Source organism: Giraffa tippelskirchi, chromosome 4 (genome assembly GCF_054371585.1).
Source record: "Giraffa tippelskirchi isolate mGirTip1 chromosome 4, T2T-mGirTip1v1.2.pri, whole genome shotgun sequence".
In the NCBI taxonomy this organism is placed as follows: Eukaryota; Metazoa; Chordata; class Mammalia; order Artiodactyla; family Giraffidae; genus Giraffa; species Giraffa tippelskirchi.
This window is the reverse complement of record NC_137278.1, coordinates 92,787,047-92,811,094: the sequence shown is the minus strand read 5'-3', so window position 1 is coordinate 92,811,094 and position 24,048 is coordinate 92,787,047. Positions and strand designations below refer to the sequence as shown.

Genomic DNA, 24,048 nt, shown 5'->3' with positions numbered 1-24,048 from the left:
CCTGGTGGCCCAGTTGTTAAGACTTCACCTTCCAATACAGGGGATGTGGGTTCGACCCCTGATCCAGAAGCTAACATCCCACATGCCTCACAGTCAAAAAAACCAAAACATAAAACAGAAGTAACATTGTTACAAATTCAATAAAGCTTTTTTTTTAATTGTTATTGTTGGTCAGTCGCTCAGTCATGTCCAACTCTTTGCAACCCCATGGACCGCAGCATGCCAGGCTTCCCTGTCTTTCACTATCTCCCGGACTTTGCTCAAATTCATGTCCATTGAATCAGTGATGCCATGCAACCATCTCGTCCTCTGTTGTCCCCTTCTTCTCCTGCCTTCAATCTTTTCCAGCATCAGGGTCTTTTCTAATGAGTCAGTTCTTCTCATCAGGTGGCCAAAGTATTGCAGCTTCAGTTTCAGCATCAGCCCTTCTAGTGAATATTCAGGACTGATTTTCTTTGGGATTGATTGGTTTGATCTCCTTGCAGTGCAAGGGACTCCTCCCAAGAGAATACCCAAAACCACAGTTCAAAAGCATCAATACTTCGGCACTCAGCCTCCTTTCTGGTCCAACTCTCACATCCATATCTGACTACTGGAAAAACCATAGCTTTGACTAGACAGACCTTTGTTGGCAAAGTAATGTCTCTGCTTTTTAAATGGTCCACATTAAAAAAAAAAAAAACTGAGAGGATAATGACAGTGTTAAACCCTACATGCCTGAAGGTGGCCTCTGTCATCACTGACTTTTCTGTGTGTCATTTGATTCTGCTTCCAAAGGCCCAGATTTCAGTTCAAGGTAAAAGGAAACTATACAACAATTAGTTGTTGCTCAGTTGCTCAGTCGTATCCAACTCTTTGCAACCCCATGGACCTCAGCACACTAAGCTTCCCTGTCCTTCACCATCTCCTGGAGCTCCCTCAAACTCGTGTTCATTGAGTTGGTGATGTAACAATTAGGGCTGTTTACAAATAGAGCAGCCGGCTTTGTTACACGGCCTTTACCCTTCCATGGAAAGTTCACACAGAACCTGGAAGATGATCCGTCAGAGATGCTGAAGTCCCATACTGCATTAGGACAGAGCCAGACGTGCCTTTAGAGGGAGGTCCTGTTTCATGCTACAATTCTATGAGTCTGCCAATTTTCATCATCTTCAAATGTTTTAAAGGAATCACTTTATATGATTCATTAATACGACCGAGGAGGCACACCAACATTCTTGATGGTGTCACTTTAAAGGGATCATCTCCCTGCCATAAAACCTTGGCATTGCCATTGTTTGACATAAATAAAGGTGGCCAAAGATACATGGGCTTCATGAGCATTTATATGACTCCACTCAGCATGGAAGAAGCTCATTAACAAACGTGCAAGATAGTCAAGGTGATTTGGGTATTTCACTACTTGAATATCCACGTGTCCGTCAGCGCTATGCAAAGCTTACAGTCCTCTAACCCACAACTATCACAACCAACCCTTTGTGGTCACTGTAAGTCTTCATATAATTGTAGCATCATTATACAGAGAGGCTAAGATAAGAAGCTACTAAGGATGAATTCGAAATGTTGAAGCCATAATATTGAAATGCACATTAAGAAGATGCTACAGAGATAAAAAGCAGTCAAGAATCCCATGCCTCCCTGAGTTGATCAACAAAGAAACCAGCCCACAGGTAGAGTCAGAGCAGAAAAACTATTGAGATTCTCAACTCGCACTGCATTCAAGGACCAAAACAAGGGAAACATGGAACTACCCGGGTCTTATTGTTTTGCCTGAGTAACGTAATCATTAATGATATTAATATAGTGTATTTTTATTGAGTCCCTTCAGACTGTTCAACTACTTTGAATTTACTTAATGTTGGTTAAATGGCGTCTGGCTAGTAGTCAGATGGACGGGCTCTTGTTTTCTTCCAGAGCTCACATTCAGGAGCATTCACCATGGCCATTATGCTAATAAAATAAGGATGGGGCCGCTTTCTAGCATCCTGGATTTTTGTTGAGCACAGCAGCGTGGTGCATCAAAGGCGAGTCGAGAGATGTGACGTAAATGGAAATCGCAGAATATCATAGTGCCGCACAACAGGTGCACAAAATAGATGTTCAAAATGGTTTCTATTATTTGGCTTTTTTGGAATCAAATCAGAATCAAGAACAATAGTGGCCATTTCAGATAAATTACTTCAGCACATTCTTGCAGATTGAGCAGCTGTAAAGGAGGGGAGGAGGGAAGCTGGGGGTGCTTGCTGTTTGGAAGGTGGATGCAAATACATTTCTAGGGTGTATATAGTAGATGCAGGATATTATATTTATTTTTGCCTTTCATGTGTGATGATAAAAGTAGTTTCCTTTCCAGGGTTGCATGTTTCATTAGTACTGGCATTTTAATAATTAAGTAGCACAACTCTAGAGCCAATAGCTAAGATAAAAGTTTGCAGACCATCCATTATTTTTCTCAGACAGCCTGTTTGAAGAGCCCATGGAGATGCAGGTTAATGATTTAAGTTCTAAAACAGGTTGTTTCATAAAATCTTGGGTGTTTATGTAGTTTTGTTCTAGCGGGTAGTGTCTTTTGTCAGGTGTGGTGTTATTAATGACAGGAGATGGGGTGAGGGGCCGGTGGTCCCCTCTGTACATCATTATCCACTTCAGCCCACTCTCTGGCTATTTCTGCTGTATTACAGATACTATTTGTAATTTTTAATGTTGGGAAGGGAGAGGTTTGTTGTCTTTCTAATCCTCTCTGTTAGCATATTCTATTTTATTAGACATAATTCAGAGGAAGAGAGGGAGAAGGAGGCAGACACTGTTTAAGGGGGATATATAATTGGGTGTAGTGGGATTAAATTGTTATTAGTGTACACTCTTAATGGATGCCCCATAAAGAAGCCATGGCAAAGGCATTAATGAGTGATAAAGGAAGAGAAGGCAAGTTGAACAGTGTTTCCAGTACTAAGATGCTACTTAACGAACAAATTGTTTAGTAACCACTCAGAAAGCGCACCAGACTTCTGATATATTTAAGCGGAAAGATTTTCTTCCAGAATTGTCTGTTGTTTTTAAATCTGTAACTTCCCATCAGCAGGATCTTTCTCACACCCCAATCTTAATAATTAGTTTTGCTCCAACATCGAGCCTTGGATATTAAAAAAAAAAACTGAAAATTTGAAATCGAATGGAGAAATACAAAAATGTATCTAAAAATATGGCTCTTCTTTGATTAAAAAAAAAAAAAAAAGAGCAAATATGTGAGCACTAATGCCCCCAGGTGATCGGAGTGGGAAATGGGGACATGATTTTTTAGATATAAATATTCAAATGTTGAAAAAGGTTAAAAGTGAAAATTGAAATGTACTTTTCTGTTAAACTTTTTTTAAAAAAGTCGGAGCCAGCATCCTTTTGCTGTGGTCCTTGACGTTGCAGGTAAAAATCAAAGAGAAAGCGCAAGTGTAGACAGTTTCACAGATAATTTAGATAACGTACTGTAATCTAGAGGATGAATTACTCTTTGGGTTAAGTGTGTATCTGATGGATCACTTTCCACTTAAACTGTGTAAATGTAGACAGTAACTTTTTCTGCTTTATATTCTTTTCATTCTTTCCCTCTCTCACAATAAAGTAGGATTTTTTCCCTCTCTTAAATAAACATATTATAGTTTTAATGACCACAGCAGAGAAGCCAGAATACATTATTAAGAGCATGATTTTTGTGTGATATTTTTCAAACCTCAGAGATTTTTGATAAAACTTTCATTTAAGAATTACTACTACACTTAGATTGCACACTCATAATCATGAATATTTATAAATTGCATTCCCCACAATAAAATCATCACCCCACTTGTTGAGGACTTTTTTGGAGGCTTCTTTATTTTAAACTTTTATAAGAATTAATCCTTGAAGTCCTGTTCAATTGTGAAGTTCTGAATAATATTCTTTTCCATGTAAATATATTTTTAAAAACAATCTAAATTCCATGGCTGCCTATGTTTTCTATAAATCCTCTCTACCTCTCTTCTGTGGGAGACTGTCTAGCATTTGTAACTTGGAATGTGTTTGTAAAATATGAAGGAACCACGGATGGTGTCTGAGGAAAACTCAGCCACCTCCCCAAATGGAATGTTTATGTGAGTAATTTCACAAGATAAGGTTCACAGTCAAGGTGGCCCACCTCAAAGATCTAGGACTTAACCTTACAAAGTTGCACAGTTTCTTTCTTTTCTTTTTTTTTTTTTTGATGTATCTTTTCACTTTTATAAAAATGGGTTTCGGTTCTCATACATAAACGACTCAGGCAGAGAAATGAAAAGTTCTTTGCATGAGAAATAGGATTTTAGGTATATGAAAACTTGGGGTTAGAAGTAGTTTTCGCTTTTTTCCATTCGTTTTTATTGCTTTCCAAAGTGAAAACTCCATAGAGTCAGAAGCCAAAGGGTCTTTTGAAAAATGCCACTTTCAGATTTCAGCCAACAGCCTCAGCTGACTCGACAAGAGAGGTTCTAACAAGACAGTTGCTCGCTGCCGGCTACAGTTCCCGCTTTTGTCTCCTATGGAAACTAACACGGGGCAAATTGAAAGAGTGATTATTTTAAGGCTCCACTGTCTTTCCTGATCCAGTGTCTACAGTATTTTCATAGAAAATGGGAGCAGGAAAAGCAGGGGGAGATGTCAGACCTTGTCAGTTTCAGCTGTGGTTGTTGGCAGAGAGCTGAAAGTTCTAGCTTTTCAAACAAGCTGCAGAAATCTCTGCTCCTTTTGCTTTTAAAACAAAAATGTTAGTTGAACACCAACTTCACCTTTACCTGCCTCTTCTATGCTTTCCCTTTGCATTGTGATTTTTAGGGAGAAAAAAAAATGGCACAATAGTTCGTTTGGGCCATTCTGAGGGAAACTTGGGCTGCCAAAACTTTGTTCCAATAAATAAGCCATGAATAATGGATGCTCTCAAACCATGGGACACTGTATCTGTGAGTGTAAGTAAGTGGTTTATCCAATCGGCGATTTATTCAGACCCTTTGGTTTGCTCTGTTGTTCCCTCCCCAGTGAACCTTTATTCACTTTGTAAATCTCACCTTTTATGGAGTGAGACAAAAAAGGCAGGAGGTACTATAAACAGTTGCTCAAAAAAGCATATATTATTACAGATCAAATGAAGAATTAGTCTGTCTTTGCAATCTAAACCTGTCCTGTCCTATTAGCTACTTCTGTCCTATAAAATACTATTAATACCTTTTAATAGTATCCTATTAGCTATTTCTTTAGTATGCTTTAATGATTTTAAAAATCATTACATTTAAATTTTACCAATTCAACATATTTAACCAATTTTTGATCTCCCAATTCTTTTTTGTAAATCACATAGTTTAATAACATTCTATTTAAAGACCTTAGAATATAGAATTAAATAAAGGAATGTTGTTTAGTGGTTCAGACTATCATGACAGGCAGGTTCTTATGACGATACTGTGTGATTGCATCTATTATTATTGGGTACTTACTGTGAACCAGACACTTCACATGCATTGTCTCAATTAATTCTTTGAGAAACACTTTGAGGCAGCTGCTATTATCCTTATTTCACAGATGAGAAAGCTAAAGGCGAGCTTAAATAACTTTCCAACATGACACAGGAAGAGCTGGGAGGTGTGCAAACCCAGGCCTCTCAGAACACATATTCTTAACAAATGGCATTGCATCACAGTTTTTGCCTCTGCTTGCCCACACGGGAGAGGGGAGGGTGGGGAGTGCTAGATGATGATTGTCCACGTGTTGCTTGCTGGTGTAGACAGACAGAAGGTCCCAGACTGTTAGGCTGACATGTTGGAGGGCACACTGTACCTACCCAGGATGATGCTGTGGGATAGTTAGGAAGAAGGAAAGCTGTTCACAGGCAGAGCTATACATAGAGGTTTGGATTGTCCTCCCAGTTGGAAGCTCCCAGTGAGTCCAGCCAGCTTCATTGTCAGTAGGTACCTAAGCTCCTGCCATGAGCACATAGAAGCAAGTGGTTCCAGTCCCCACCGCTCTTTCCCTGAGCTGCCTGAGCACCTCATCTCAAAGCTGAGATGATAGAGAAATTCAGGAGGCATGTGACCTCAGAAAGACATGCTCCCAGCCCCTGGCATCCAGGCATTTTGGACACAAAGGAGAGAGACGGTGTTTACATCAGACAGAAGGCTGATCCAGACATTCCCTCTCTTTTCCGAGGACACCACTCTCACCTGCCTCCACACACACACACCTTGCAACAAACCATGTTTACCTATAATTTCAAAGTTAGGAGCGGATCCCATATTTAGGCTCCAGTTCAAAATTGACTTTCTTTGATGAGAGGAAAGAAAAGATATTCATTCTACAAATCAGAGTTACTGCCATAAGGATTCAAATATATGTGAGATTTAACAATTGATGTGCATGTTGTATTTAGAGTGTAGACGAAGACCTCAAATTATTTCCCAGGTGTAAAGCAATGGTGAGGCCCTCAGGTGTCACTAAGACCCTTGTGGTCCAAAGGTTTGGGAGCCAGAGAGATGCAGCTGCAACAGGCGGGAGGGGGCAGAGCTAGGGAGTCAGGCCTGCTCCCTGGAATCTGGCAGTTACATGTACTGTTAATTGTGCACCAGCGGTTTTATCAACATTAGTTCATTTATAAAGTTGGAAAGGAAAGGTCTCAAAAGTATGCTCTTTGCTTGTTATTGAAGCAAGAGGGCTTTTTCCAACTTAATTACTGAGATAAATTGCCAACTTTCTTTTCTTCAGTAACAAGAATCTTCTTTTTAAGGACTGACTTCTCATGGATTCCTATTAGATAACAGCATTTTTTAAAGAATTTGTGTATATTTTTCGATAGAATCATTTTCGACTGCTATAGGAAAACCTCAGAAGTACTTTGAGTCATCCTGCAAATTAAAAATACGTAGCATTTTCAAAGAGCAAATAAATCCTAGTTATTCTATAAATTTGTACTAATCTTGCTGGCATATATTTGATGGTATATACTACACACACACACACACATAAACACGTACACATACATGTATACAATATACATACACTAATGCATATACATATGCATATACATATATAATATGCATGCACATATACATATGCACATATACATACACATACATATATACATGTATACAATATACATGTGTGTATACATGTGCGTACATTTATGAATATATACACACATACACATATGCACACACAGCATATACATACACACAATACGCATATATATACAGACACATATATACATATATATACATGACGCATGCACATATATACATATATACAATATACATACACACATACATATACAGCGTACATACATAGTCACCTATACCATACACATTTATACACACCTATACACAATATACATAAGTAAGTAAGTGTTAGTCGCTCAGTTGTGTCCGACTCTTTGCGACCCCATAGACTACAGCCCACCAGACTCCTCTGTCCATGAGATTTTCCAGTCAAGGATACTGGAGTGGGTTGCCATTTCCTTCTCCAGGGGATCTTCCCAATCCAGGGATCAAACCCGGGTCTCCTGCACTGCAGGGAGATTCTTTACTGACTGAGCTACAAGGAAAGCCCAATATACGTGCACATACACATATACACAAACATACATATATACTTATATACACATTCATATACCCAATCTGCACACTGTATACATATACACACATCTACACATATACATAACATATATACCCACATACATATACATACACAGACACCTATACATATATATACATGCACATATTCATTTATATACATACATATACACCATATACATACACATATATACAATATGTATGCACTTATACCTACATGTTTGTGCTCAGTCGTGTCTGAATCTTTGTGACCCTATGGACCATAGTCCTCCAGACTCCTCTCTCCTTGGGATTCTCCAGGCAAGAATACTGGAGTGGGGAGCCATGCCCTTCTCCGGGGGATCTTCCTGACCCAAGGATAGAACCTACACCTCTTATGTCTCCTGTATTGGCAGGCGAGTCCTTCACCACTAGTGCCACCTGGGAAGCCCCACCGCTATTCTAATTCAAGCTTATTCTACCCCAGTGAGGTGATATAGTTAATATGACATTGAATTGCAAGTCAACCTGACCCTAAAACCCTTATTCTTTCCACTAAATCACATCACCGTCTTTTACTAATTCACTCTTGTCAATAGATTGTCTTCTTATATCTACTTACTTTAAGGCTTATATTTTCTTACTTGAACTTATTCTTTAAATATTATGGATGCTTATTCTTTAATGATTATGTAGCCATTTGTTTAAATTTGTTTTTTTTTTAACTTTTTTTATGCAGAAAAATCTTGTAGTGTGTTCTTTTTTGCTGTCATTTAAGAAATACTTAAACTCTGTATCAAAAGTATATTCTCATATTTTCTTCTGAAATGTTTAGTTTTGTTTTTCATATTGAAAACACTTTCCCATCTGGAATATATTTTTGTGAAAAGAGTGTGAGGTAGAGATCTAATTTTATCTTTTCAGTCTCTTCTTCCAGTTTTTTTTTTATATTTATTTTTATGTATGTATGTATGTATGTATTAGTATTTGGCTGCCCTGGGTGTTAGTTGCAGCATGAGAGATCTAGTTCCCTGACTAGGGAGCGAATCTAGGCCCCCTGCATTGGGTGTCCAGGATCTTAGCCACTAGACCACCAAGGAAGTCCCTCCTTCCGTTTTTTTCTTTACCCACTATTGACAAACCCATTATGCCTTTCTGTATTTGCAATCCCAACTCAATATAGGAGCTCCTACGTGTATACACACATGTGTGTAGATGGCTGCTCATGAGCTCCTGATTCTGTTCTGTTGGTCAATTTGTTTACCCTTCCACAAGCATCACAATGACTTAGTCACTATGTCTTTATAATAAGCCTGAGTACCTGTTTTCCTCCTTTCTATTAATGTTCTTTTATGAATGTATTTCTTTGGTCTACATGATTTTTAATTTCCTCTTGTACTTTTCTGCTGACTTGAGGGTTAACTTTTTTTAAATGTTTGTTTTAGAGATGTATTTTGTGCTGGCAAAACTCAGAGTATGTATTCTGAGTATATATCTAAACAAGGATATATTGTCACTACTGTCTTTATTGAAGTAGAGTTGATTTACAACCCTGCATCAGCTTCAGGTGTTCAGCAAAGTGACTCTGTTATACACACCTGCATATCTAATTCTTTTCAGATTCTTTTCCCTTATAAGATTTATAAAATATTGGGCAGAGTTCCCTGTAGTGTACAGTAGGCCCTTGTTGCTTGTCTATTTTATATACAGTAGAGTGTCTATGTTAATCCCAATCTCCTAATTTATCCTTCCCCCCCACATCCCCTTTGGTAACCATAAGTGAGTTTTCTGTGTCTGTGGGTCTGTTTCTGTTTTGTATATAAATTCATTGTATCATTTTTTTCAGATTCCACCTATAAACAGCATCACATCGTGCTTGTCTCGATTGGGTTTACTTCAGTTAATATGTTAATCTCTAGGTATGTCCATGTTGCTGCAAATGGCATTATTTCATTCTTTTCTATGGCTGAATAATATTCCCTTGTATAAATTTTTAATTCCTTGAGTAACCCTTTTTCGATGAATGGTAGACTCTGAATCTCTGTCTGAAAATGTTTGAATTTCAGTTCTAGTTTCAGTGGTTATTTATCTGTACTCAGCAGTCTCTGCTGACAATTTGGTTTCTTTCTTCCAGTTCACCTCAGATACCATCCCTCCTTCTGCCACCTGAGGAGTTTCCATGTCAGAACACCTAAAGAATCCTAATTAAATTACATCTCACTTTCTGGTATTCACACCCAGAAGACATTCATGGTATCTAATCTACCACACTACTAGAACCAGAACTCTTAGGATCCCCTTATCAGATCTTAGCCAGGTGCCATGTTGCAAAGGTGCACAGTGAAAACAATGGTGAGATTTTCAAAGACTAAAGCAATCTTCTTAATCTTATCTTTGTATATTCTAAATGAATATAGAATATATATTTCTATACTCAATGATATATTTCAGATATGTGTTTTTATTTCCATGTGGCTAATATTCTAGTTAGGGAACAATATCTGAATAGTTAGTCAATAGCATCTGTTAGCTAGCCTCAAAATTTAAAGTTTAGAAAGTAGAACACTTCAGGACATGAATCCCACCACCTTTGTCCTGGACCCTCTGTGCATATCTTCTTTGTAGCTCCCTGGGCATTGGTGGTATCCTTGTTTCTTGTCCCTTATTTCAAGTAGACCATTTTATCTTCAGAAATAGCAACATGTTCTACCCCACCTTGTGTCTTTACAACCCAAAACAGTGATTGATGTATAAGAAGGATATCTTGAATGCTTGCTAAATAAAGGAATTATATACAGGCAGGTAGAAGCAACAGGGATAAGTCAACACAAATCAAGCAAGATTTAAAAAGCAGTGCACTGGGACTTCCCTGATGGTCCAGTGGCTAAGATGCCATGCTCCCAATACAGGGGGCATGGGTTTGATCCCTGGCCAGGGAACTAGATCACACATGCTGTAACTAAGAGCTCACATGACACAACTAAAGATCCCACATGCCACAACTAAGACTCAGCATAGCCAAATAAATAACCTTTTTAAAGCAGTGCGCTTATATTTATATATAAAAAGTTACTTCAGGTGGGGAATTTGGAGGGAGAGGGAAGGCTAGTGAAATGAAAATACTTGTTTTGCTAAGAAAGAAAGTGTAGAATTGTCCATGGACAGAGAAATACATCTGGGGAGTGACTTGCAGCGGAAAAGACAGTCTAGTTCAAAGAGAAGAAGCAGAATCAGAAAAAAGAACGTGGGAAGAAGCACAGCTTTTCCCAGCTGTGGAGGATCACAAAACAGATTCCTACTTAGGAATTCTGATTGGATTCACCTAGAAATTCGAATCTGAGACATACTATCAGCATAACAATTATGGAATGGTCTAAATATTACGTACGCAATATCAATACACATTATTTGAGAACCACCTATAACATGAGTGCTCAGTCACTCAGTAGTGTCCAACTCTTTGCAACCCCACCGACTGTAGCCCACCAGGCTCCTCTGTCCATGGAATTCTCCAGGCAAGAAAACTGGAGTGGGTTGTCATTCCCTTCTCCAGGGGATCTTCCCTACCCACGGACTGAATGAAGCCAAATCTCTTGCATTTCCTGTAGTGGCAGGCAGATTCTTTACCACTAGCAGGCTGACTACTAGTTCACTCTATAAATATATTACATTTTGCTTATCCACAAAACACTTTATGGATATTTGGATTATTTCTAGTTTTGAATAGTATCTATAAACATTCAATTATTTATTGTGTACACATTTTTTGTGGGTTTATATTTCTAGTGTCATTTTATTTCATAAATACCTAGCAGTAAGATGGTTAGATCATATGGCAGGGGATTGTCTACCATTTTAAGAAAAATATCAAACAACTTTTCAAAGATTGACACCATTTTACTTCTCCAACAGCAGAATGTCAGTGCTCTAATTCATCCACACCCTCAACACATCATATGAGGACAAGTGTTTTTAATTCTAGCTGGTTGCCATTCTAATATGTATGTTGTAGTATCTCATTGTGGTTTTAATTTGCATTCCCTAACCATTAATGATGTTGAGCATCTTTTCATGTGCTCATTTGTCATCTGTATGTCTTCCCTCGTGAAGTGTCTGTTCAAATATTTGACCCATTTGTAATTGATTTGTTTTTGTTTTCTTATTACTGAGTTTTGAAAGTTCTTTATGTTCCAAACGCATCTTTTTTTTTCAGATATTTGCTTTGAAAATGTTTTCTTCCCTGTGTAGCTTGTCCTTGCTTCTTAATAACAGTGTCTTGGAGAGAGGAAATTTTCACTTTTGATGAAGCTCAGTTTAAATGTATTACTTTTTTTTTTCCTTTATGGATAGTGATTTTGCTGTTGTATCTAAGAAATCTGTAGGCTGGCAAAGTCACAATGATTTTTCTCTTGTGTTTTCTTCCAGGTGTTGTATAGTTTTAGGGTTCACATTTAAGTCGATGATATACTTAAAGTTAATCTTTTTCATATACGGCTCAAAGTTCATTTGTTGGTTATAGATATCTAATTGTTTTTTCACCATGTATTGAAATATGTACAGTTTTGATATATACAGTTTTTCTTGTAGCTTTTTGGTTCAGTTAAACATATCAGTCTTTACATGTTTCCCTTTTGCTTTTATGCTTAGAAAAGTCTTCTCCAATCAGAGATCAAATAAATTGCATTTTCCCCAGGAAGTTTTAGATTATATAAAGTATTTAATTAATTAGAAAGTTGCAAAATTCCTTAAACTAAAATGGTTCCCATTGATTTTAAAGGTTGCATGGAAAAACTAAAACTGAAAGAACAAGAACACTTAAATTTTTGTTAGGGTAAGCTGGAACTGAAATGTGAACTCTTATTACATAAACAAGATGTAAAATTTGTAATATAATATCAAATATACATTCAATACTAATACATTTGGAAACATTAAAGAATCTAAGAAAATATAAAATGACAACATTGGCTGGGAAAGTTGACAAACTTAATATAACAATAAATATGGAAGAAACTTGAATTGTTCTCAAAGAATTGTCGCAAATGAAATGTAGATCCAAATAGTGTTATGGGTGAATTCTTTCAAAAAATTCAAAGAAGTTCCATGGTATATAAACTGAATCAGAGCATAGAAAAAGATGGCAAGTTTTCTGGTTACATTTACAAACCTTGTACCACACTCAAAAACAAAACTGCAGTCTAATCTCAAATGTGCACATGAATGTAAAAATTCTCAAACAATGTTAGAAGACCAAATCAATCAAATCTAGAAATACAGAGAAAAAATTAACATGCCATACCCAGTTGAGTTTCAATCGAGGTTCTCACAAATGGTTCATTATGGGAAATCTAGGTATTAAATCAGTAGAGAATTTATGTGATTAGCATAAAACATTACCAAAGATCTGTTTTTTAAAAACATTTTATTGAGTGAATTGTAGTTCACACACAGTTATAAGAAATAAAGTAGAATAATAACATGGAGATAATGCACCCAGTTACACAGCTATAGTACAGCATCACAATTAAGAAATTTATATTGATTAAATCTATCAATCTTATTTAAATTCGGCCAGTTTTACATGCACCTATTTACATTGTTTAGGTCTATGCAATTTTATCACTAGCATGACCACCACCAGTCAAGATGCAGATAACTTTCATCATAAGGACCTCTTATGCTGACGTTTATAGCCACAGACACAGCCTAGGACTACCTATGATCTCTTCACTATTTCTATGATTCTGTCATTTTATTTCCAAGAATATTGTGTAAATGAATCATGCAATATATAGTCTTTCTCTCTTCACTCAGCTTAATGCCACTGAGGTTCATCCAAGTCGTTGCATATATCAATAGTTTATTCCCTTCATTGCTGAACTTTATTTCATGGTATGGATGAACCACAGTTGTTTTTGTTTTGTTTGTTTGTTTGTTTTTAAACATCCACCTGTTGAAGGACTTAGACGAGTTGTTCGGTATAGTTTAGTTACTATGTATAAAGCTGCTATGAAAATTTATCTGCAGGTTTTTCTGTGAACATAAGTTTTTATTTCTCTTGAATAAATGGCTCAATTCATCCCAAAATGTTTTTTTTTAAGTGCAATGGCTGGGTCATATGGTACGCATATGTTTAGTTTTGTCATCAACTGCATACTCATTTTCGTTTTACATCCCCACTAGCAATATATGAGTTTTCCAGTTTCTCTGTATCCTCACTGGCATTTGGTGATATCACTATTTTTTTATTTTACCCATTCTTTTAGGTGTGTAGTAATATCTCCTTGTGGTTTTAATTTGCATTTCCCTAATGGCTAATGATATTGAACATCTTTTCATGTGCTTATTTGCCATCTGTGTATCTTCTTCAGTAAAATGTCTCTTCATGTCTTTTGCCCATTTTCTAATTTGTTTGTTTGTTTGCAAATATTTTCTACCAGTATTTAGCTTGTCTTTTCATTATCTTAACAGAGTTTGGGCAGAGCAAAAGTTTTATTTTTGACAAAGTCCAATTTATCAATTTGTCCTTTTATGATTTGTGCTTTTGGTGTCATGTTCAGGAACTCCTGGGCAAGCCGTAGATCCTGAAGGCTTTCTTTTAAGGCTTTATTTTTTCTAAAAGTCTTACACTTTTACTACATTTAAGTTTGTGATTCATTAAATTAATTTTTTCTTGAAGACTTAGAGAAAGATTTGTCCTTTTTGCATATGGATACCCGGTTTCTCCAGCATCATTTATTGAAAAAGCTATCCTTCCCCTATCAAATTATTTTTGTACCTTTGTCAAACATAAATTGAGCTTATTTGTGTAGGACTATTTTGGGGTTCTTTATTCTGTTCCACTCTTACGTGTCTATCCTTCCACCAATAGCGCATTATCTTGAATTACTATATAGTGGACTTATTATTGGGCTTCCCTGGTGGCTCAAACAGTAAAGAATCTGTCTGCAGCGCAGGAGACCTGGGTTCAATCTTTGGGTCAGGAAGATTCCTGGAGAAGGAAACGGTGACCCACTTCAGTATTCTTGTCTGGGAAATCCTTTGGACAGAGGATCCTGGTGGGCTACAGTCCATAGGGTCGTAAAGAGTGGGACATGACTGACTAAACATACAAAGCCTTATTATTGTAGAGTGAGATCTTTCACTTTATTTTTCTTCAATTTTTTAAACTATTTTAAAGCCTGTGCTTTTCCACATAAATTTAACTTGTCTAAGTCTACAAAAAGTGTTGATGGGAATTTGAAAGGAATTGCACTAAACCCATAGATCAATTTGGGAAGAACTGATATCTTTACTATGTTGAGTCTTCCAGTTGGTGAATGAGGTATGTCTCTTCATTTAGTTAGATCTTCTTTGATTTCATTTATTAGCAGTGTGTAACTTCCAGCACAGAGATCATCTGTCTATCTATTTATGAAATAGTTACAAATCTAATGTTATTCATCTATTGATTGATTGAGCATTAAATCAAACTTTAGATTTGTAACTATTTCATTTGCTTCAGCACAATTATAGATTATATTTTGTCTTTAGTTTTGGTTTCTGCTGGTCTGTTGCTAGTTTATAGAAATACTGTTGATTTTTCTGTGTTGATCTCGTATCTTGAAACTACCGAAGTCATTTATCAGTTCTAGGAGATAGCTGAGATATCTTGAGAGTTTTCTATATAGACAATACAGTTATAATATGAACTACAAATAGGAACACAGTTTTTTGTTTCCTTTTAAACATGCCTGCTCTTTATCTCTCACTGCCCAGTAAAACTTCCAGCACTAGGTTGAATATGAGTGATGAAGACAGACATTCTTTCTTGTTTCTGATCTTAAGGAGGATTCAGTCTTTCAGCATTAAGTACTATGATAGATAATATCGTCTCTATCATATGAGTATGTTTTTTGTATAGCTATCTTCATGGTTGCTCTTTCAAAACCCAATTTTTAAAAATGTCATAGTAAAGTAAAATTGAAAGGTTAACTTCCTAACATAATAAAAGTATCTTAAAATAATTAAAAATCAGGCATCAGAGCAAAACACCAAGTGTTTCGTTAAAGTCATGGCAGTGCAAAAATGCATGTATTATCATTAATAGCGGACTTTTTAATGAAACTTCTACCTCATGCAGTAAAGACAAGAAAATAAACAAAGAATCAAACCTGGAATTGAAGAATCAGATTTATCTTTTTCTTCTTATATACTGATCCTTTGATTGACTTTCTAGAAAACCAAGGGAAAAACAGCAAATTTGTGAATTGATGATATTTCAGTTATGTAACTAGCTATAAAATAAATATATGAAAGTAAACAGATTCCTACACTGAAAAATCTAGTAGAAAACATAAAATTCACAGTAGAAAAAAGTCCTAAGAATAAACATTATTTTTTTTTAATTCTCAAAACTGGATTTCCTTGGCAGTCCAGTGATTACAACTGTGCTTCCAGTGCAGGAGACATGGGTTCAGTCCCTGGTCAAGGAACAAAGATCCCACATGTTGCATGGCTTCGTCAAAGAAAAGACAAGAAACAAGGAAATAGAAATCCTCAAAACTTCAATGGCTTGAAATAAAAATCCATAAAAGCATTGATACATACTATTATTTTGACTAAAAAACTAGATATTTGAAAATAATGTAATACTTTTAAAGTCAAATAACATATTTACTGTAATTTTAATAAAATTTGTAAGCAGACAAAATTATTTTAGAGTTAAAAAAATGAGTAAGAAGGGCTAAGAAAATTTAGAATCAGCAAAATGATGAAAGACTTGACCTGCTTATCATTTAATTGTCTTTAAAAGTTGCAGTAACTAAACAGTGCGATGCTGATCCTAGAAAAGTCAGGCAGATTAAAGGTGTGGTATAAAACTCCAGAAATAAAACACTTAAGTATTTGGCATATCACAAAAATTGTATTGTAAAATAGAGGAGAACTGACTGTTTAATTAGTGTTTGTTCTAAACAAAATAAAATAGTGCATTGTAATTTTCATAAATTTAATTTCCTTTGAATCTAGGAATATATGGGTTTTCTCATCTTTTTTTCTTAAAAAAGACTAGCTAGATGTTGAAAATAGCATTTTTCTTAAAAAAGAAAAACTCAGGTTCCTTTACTTAATCTGCTTTTACAGTAATAGATCCGCTTTCTTTTATTCCTGGTTTGTTTTTGTTTCATGCTTATTTTTCTAACCTTTATATGAATAATTAACTTGTGTTATTCTTTCTTGTTTAGTATCAAAATTATTTTATCCTATAAATTTACATGTAATTAAAACTGTGACAACATCCCATAGATTTTTTTATATGTGTGTTTTGATTGTAATTGTTTATTAAATATTCCATAGCCATTTCTTCTGCCCCTTTGTTAAGCATTATTTATGTTCTTTCTATTTTTTAAAAATGATAATATTTTATGAGTATTTCTTTATCTTTTTGTTATTAATTTCTAGATTTTTTGCACTGATGTCAGATATTGTATGAGAAAATTTGTTTTGTGGACTATATTGAGGGTGACTCTGTAAAGAATATAATCATATTTAAGTGATCGATGTGTGTTTTAGTTGCTTAGTCATGTCTGACTCTTTGCAACCCTTTGAACTCTAACCCTCCAGGCTCCTCTGTCCATGGGGATTCTCTAGACAAGAATACTGGAGTGGGTTGCCATGCCGTCCTCCAGGGGATCTTCCCAATCCAGGGATCGAACCCGCATCTCCTGTGTCTCCTGCATTGCAGCAAATTCTTTACCTGTTGAGCCATCAGAGAAGCCCTAAGTGATCCATAGACATTTGAAATGTATAGCATAATTGCATATTTATTTCATCATATCAAACTGGTTTCATGATTTAGATCTTAAGCATCCTTTTGTTTTTTTGCCTATTATCTGTTAAGCACTCAAAAAATATGTCAAAATCTCTCACTTCTATTGTTTCTCTGTCAACTGACTTTCCTGTTTTTAACCACAGTTATTCGCGTAGTTTGTTGCTATGTAATTCTGTGTGTAAACTTTCATGAGCATTATTTTATTTGGTGATTATACTCTGAATTTTTAAAAGAAAGAAAATGCCCCTGTAGGTTTTGTCATAGCTTATTTTTGCCTTCAAATATGTGTTTCAAAATATTAATAGGGAGCATTATCTCATTTTTATTTATTGTCATTAAGTGATATGTTTAGTCCCTTTTTGTTATTATACATTTTTGTGTGTGTGTGCTTGCGTGCTCAGTCACTTCAGTTGTGTCCGACTCTGTGATCCCATCGACTGTAGCCTGCCAGGCTCCTCTGTCCATGGGAATTCCCGGCAAGAATATTGGAGTGGGATGCCATTTCCTTCTCCAGGGGATCTTCCCAACCTCGGGGTTGAAACCACATCTCCTGCGTCTCCTGCGTTGCAGGTGGATTCTTTACCCACTGAGCCACCTGGCAACCCCATACTGTTTTTTACTTCTTTCTATTATTTTATTTTAGTCTTTTTAGCAGTGTGAACTGTGATCTATTTGACCAATTTTCTCTAGTAATTTTGAAATGATAAATCTTATTTTACTATTACTACCAGATGCCTTTAAAACACAGGCCGTACAGTCCTGCTATTGGCTCCACCTGCTGCTCAGTGTAGCCATGTCTGATCTCCGTTTTCGATACTGTTATTAAAAGCTAGAAAAACAGATTTGCAGTGGTGCTCCCTTTCTCATTTGTGACCTGCTCTTGCCCCTCCAAACTGGTGCAATTGGGTTTCTCACAGATTCTCTGTTTATATCTTGTTGAAACACATTTCTTTCTGTGGAAGGAAAACTAAAAGTTTTCTCTTGGTGTCTTAGTCACATCTAGTCTGGCTGCATAATGTCTGACCTGAATTTCTAAATGTTTCTGTAACACAACCTTAATTTTCAGCACTCATGTCCTCCCCTGTTGGCTCAGATGGTAAAGAATCCACCTGCAATGCAGGAGACCCGAGTTCGATCCCTGGGTAGGGAAGATCCCCTGGAGAAGAGAATGACAATCCACTCCAATATTCTTGTCTGGAGAATTCCAGGGACAGAGGAGCCTGACAGGCTACGTAGTCCATGGGGCCTGAAAAGAGTCAGACACAACTGAGCAACTAACACTTTCACTTTCGTCCCCACCACCCTTCCTGTTTTTATATTGCTATTCTCACCTGAATTGGAATCTGCAGAGGAAAAGTTTACTTTTGTGTTAAGGGGCTCGTTGCTCAGCTAAGACTGAAGCTTGAAGCCATGTGCGGGATATATTGAGCAAGAAGTCAAACTATAGAAGGTTGTATAAAACAATAAATCCCATTTGAGCTTTCAAAAATATTAATTTCTCATATCTGAAACTCCTCATGCTAAAGTAAGTCAGACAGAGAAAGACAATATCATATGATGTCCTTTGATACTGCTTACATGTGGAATTTAAAGAAATGGTACACATGAACCCATTTACAAAACAGAAATTGACTCACAGATGTAGAAAACAAACTTGTGGTTACCAGGAGGGAAGGAGGAGGGATAAATTGGAAGATTGGGCTTGACATATACACACTACCATATATAGAATAGATAATAAGGACATACTTTACAGCATAGGGAACTCAGCTCAATACTCTGTAATGACCTATGTAGGAAAAGAATCTTAAAAAAAAGTGGTTATATGTATATATATATATATATATATACATATATATATATATATAACTGATTCACTTTGCTGTACAGCAGAAACTAACACATTATAAATCAGCTATACTCCAACAAAAAATTTTAAATTAAAATATTAAGTTAAAAAGTATATCTCCATATATAATTAATATAACAACTTAAGAATATGAATTCCATATCCCAAATGGAGATAGGATTTTTGATCTTCACACTTTCAAGCTTAATGTTAAAATCCATGAAGAAATTCTTCTTTACTTCATATCCCTCCGTGGGAGGATTTTTTAAAGGTAAAATAAACTACCATAAAAATATTGTTTCATAGTAGGATCAAGAATCATATTCCTAAATCAACACAGCTACAATTTAATCTATGTAATTTTACATATTCTCTTGGATTTCCCTAGAATGATTTAAATGATCAGATCTCATAACCCTATTTGTTAGTGACTTTCAGGTTTCTTTTAAAGGGGATAAACATATCCTAGACTGAGAACTTTCCTAACTCAGAATCTGTATATTTTACAAAGGCCATGCATTTCGTATCTCTAAAAAATTCTGCTAAAGTTAAATATCTTCAACATAATAACTCTTTCATAAAGAGCTTTATCATTCTGACAGTTTCTTTCATGCAGGTCAAAATGATGCATACAACTTTTTCTCTGGTCTGCAAATAAAGCTGTTCAAACTCTCTTTTTTAAGGCAACTCACACCTCTTCTCTTGCCTTGCACTGTTTTCAAATCCAAAGTAACAAAACATCAAAACAGCACCTAAACAAAGTAGTTTGTGTTCCTGTCTTTATCCCTCTAACTGAAGTCTTATTTACAGTTTTACTATAATGTTTTTGAATTGTAATGGCTAGGAGTTTGTCTGAAATCTTCAGTACAAGTGAAAGTTTATTTTCCTATGATTAATTCACTCTAAAAGGCATGCACAAAATAATACAATCATAGTAAGCTTTGGAAAGAAACTTAGAGATCATTTGTCAAACTATCTTATTTATAGAGGAGAAAGTTTGGCCCAGAAAAGTTCTTTGATTTGTGTAATGAAAGAGTCATAATGTCAGTAGCATTTGTGTTTTCCAAGCAAAACAGGACTGAGGCAGAAAGTTGAATTTGTTCCCTGAATAACTCAGATCAAAAGAAGCTGAGGTATCTGAACTCAAAAGCCAGATGATAGGTTTGCCCTCAAACATCAGGACACATTTTATTTGTAATTTCGCTTATCCACAGTATTCGTGTGCTTTCTGATTAAACATTTAATCAGTGATGATTAAGATGGGCACAATGAAGGACAGAAATGGTATGCACCTAAAAGAAGCAAAAGATATTAAGAAGAGGTGGCAAGAATACACAGAAGAACTATACAAAAAGATCTTCATGACCCAGAGAATCACAATGGTGTGATCATTCACCTAGAGCCAGACATCCTGAAATGTAAAGTCAAGTGGGCCTTAGGAAGTACCACTATGAACACAGCTAGTGGAGGTGATGGAATTCTAGCTGAGCTATTTCAAATCCTAAAAGATGATGCTGTGAAAGTGCTGCACTCAATATGTTAGCAAATTTGGAAAACTCAGCAGTGGCCACAGGACTGGAAAAGGTCAGTTTTCATTCCAATCCCAAAGAAAGGCAATGCCAAAGAATGCTCAAACATTCTTTGATGATGGACAGGGAGGCCTGGCATCCTGAAGTCCATGGGGTTGCAAAGAGTCAGACACAACTGGAAGACTGAACTGTATATTCTGCTCTTTTGGCTGGGAGGCATATGGGATCTTAACTCCCTGACCAGGGATCGAACTCATATCTCCTGCACTGGAAGGGAAAGTTCTAACCTAGACAACCGGGGATGTCCCCAGCACATGTCTTAACTCAGTGAGCTATGCTTCCCTTATCCTTGTCTCTGTGCATTCATCCTCATCTCCTCCACTCCCAGCCTTGTGTTCAATCTTCCTTCCTGTCCATCACTCCCTCAACTCATCATGACATCACCCTGGTTTCCAGGGAATCCAGCTACAACTGTCATCACATAGGTTGAGTCTTTTTTCCAAAATTCCACAGGTGACACATCTCCCCTCCTGACAGAATTGAGGCAGGAGTCCTCACAGTCATTGTAGCCACGTGGCTGAGCATCATTTAAAACTGGCCAGTCTATTGGGTGACAATCAAGGAAACCTGGGTGGCTAACGCCTTTTAAAATAAGCATCTTTGATCAGTGACCTCAGGACCCGTTGCCGTGAAGCCACTAGGGAGGAAATGTGTCACTCCACCAAGAGAATTACATTCACCAATTAGAATATGTGTGTTTGTAAGCTCCATGGCTGCAGAGATGCACTGCTGTGGTCGGAAAGGAACTTACACAATCATCACCTGGTCCAGACCCCGGCTTCGCAGAGGAGCAAACAGACTCAGGGAAGTGAAGGGACCCCCTCCCCGACCCCAACACAGCTACTTACATCTTTTGATAACACATTGAACGGAAACACTGAGAAAAGAAACTGCCACAGTGGAGAAGACACTTCCATAGCTTTTCTTCACTGGGGTGGTCAGTCTGAGGCAAGAGGTAGATGTACCCACTCCCCCACTTAAAGCAATGGGAGATTCATTCCCTTTGGACAGAGACTCCAAGATGAGAGCAGCAAGACAGTCAAGGGAGGAGGCTGGACCCTGTCCAGACCACAGATCTCTCATTCCTGAAGTCAGGAGACCTCCCCAACCACACATGCACAGAAAAGGCTCCTTGGAGGTCAGAGGGGAGTTAGGTCAAGGGATGTTCTACCCATAGTCTGCTTTGGTAGAGTCCAACTTGGCTAAGAGGTGAGTGTGAACACACACGGGAGGATCCTGAGATACACCAAAAACGGACCGTGAACCAAGCAAATCAAAATGATCGGCCAGAGGAAACTGGAAGAAATGCCCCATATATGTAATTCAGACTCTCATAAGAGTGCAGCTCAGAGAATCCCTCTCTGAGTCTACCTGTGTCTATCCACATGCACTGTACTCTTTTTCCTCCTAATAAATATTCCACTTGTTTCACTACTTTCCATCTTTGTTGAAATTCTTTTCTGCAAAGCCAAAATGCCAGGGCCCTTGGTCTAATGGCTAGGATCTGGTGCTCTCACTGCCCAACTCAGCCTGTCCCCGGTTGGGAACCCAAGCACTGCTTGAAGCTGCTGCAAACCAAGGCCACCCAAGACCAAGTCACACAAGTGGATCAGTACAGCTGTGTAGAAGGGCTAACTGATCAGATGCTGAGTCACAAGACAGAATATCTCCCTGCATGGTTGTGTTACATGCACATGAGTTTCAGAAGAAATTACTTAATCATGTCTCATATAGAAGCTCAGTTTAAGTACCAATTCTGTCTTACCTGGTGGCTCAGATGGTAAAGTATCTGCCTGCAATTCAGGAAACCCAAGTTTCATCCCTGAGTCGGGAAGATACCTTGGAGAAGGGATTGGCCACCCACTCCAGTATTCTTGCCTGGAGAATTCCATGAACAGAGGAGCTAACAGGGATAAGGGGTCAGAAAGAATCAGACATGACTGAGGGACTAACACATCCTTTCTCCTGACTTAAAAAATTTTATTCAAACTATAGGTAAGAGGATTTATACCCAAGACTGCTTTGTCACTCAATCAGTACCTCACAAAAAAAAATAGTAAATGGATAATTCAAGTCCACCACTCAGATAATTAGAGTTAAAAATCCATAAATGTATTTTCTCCTGGAGAGAGATGACAGCCAGCTACAAACAGCGACCCTGGAATGTAATGGTTAAGTGGGAGGTGACCAATGAAGCCACAGAGCCAAAAGGGCTCAGGAGAGAGAGGAATGACTGGGTCAGTAGGATCAGACCTTCCTCGTCCAGGTCAAGATTTCACTGGATGTGTCAAATCAGGGATGCTCTGCAGATTCTAAACCAGGGTTATTTGGCCCCAGTCTCTTGTAAAAAACAGTTGCAGCTGCCAGGTGTTAAGTATCTTTTATTTTGCTAGGATGATAATCTGTTGATAATCTAGGACATGTCTGAAATTCTGAGTCTTTGTAAAGATTTGTAGATTCTAGAATAGTATATGCCATTCAGCATCCACTGGTTAAGAATCTGCTAGGTGGACACCATTCTGATGTTAAGACAGACTGGTCAGTAAGATACACAAGATGCTTTCCTCTGTCCAAGACTGCAGCCTTGCAGGGAGACAGGTCCATGAACAATACTTGTGTAACTGCACACACAGGGGCAAGCAATGCAAGGCCAGGGAGGTGTATCGGCTGCAAAGGGCAGGAGGGGAGAAGCTGGGAGAGGAGGAGAATGCTCTGCCTGGGGAATCAGCCAGATTTTGAGAGCAGGTGTTTTAATCACCTCTTCAGCATCCATGGAGGAAGAGCTGATTCAGAAGGAAAGTTCACACAAAGACCCAGATGAAAATATGTAAAATAGCCAGTGCCAGTACCCTGGCCCTGTGACCATAAAACTTGCTTTTTTTTTTTTTCAGTTGAAGTATAGTTGATTTACAGTGTCATATTAGTTTCAAATGTACAGCACAGTGATTTTTATATATACATATATATAATTTTTCAGATTCTTTTCCCTTATTTGTTGTTGTTATTGTTTAGTGGCTAAGTCGTGTCTGACTCTTTGTGATCCCATGGACTGTAGTCCACCATGTTCCTCTGTCCATGGGATTCTCCAGGAAAGAATACTGGAGTGGTTTTCCATGCCCTCCTCCAAGGGACCTTCCCCACCCAGGGACTGAACTCACGTCTCCTGCATTGGCAGGCAGGTTCTTTACGACTGAGCCACCT

General features: G+C 37.3%; 1 long non-coding RNA gene across 1 annotated transcript; it reads left to right on the top strand.

Annotated features, from left to right (window-relative positions):
- Positions 1 to 1,045: 1,045 nt before the first annotated feature.
- On the top strand, positions 1,046 to 17,437 carry LOC145544552 (uncharacterized). Its single transcript, XR_014081474.1, has 2 exons — positions 1,046 to 1,670; positions 17,202 to 17,437. It is a non-coding gene; the product is annotated as an uncharacterized LOC145544552 (long non-coding RNA).
- The last annotated feature ends 6,611 nt before the right edge of the window (positions 17,438 to 24,048 follow it).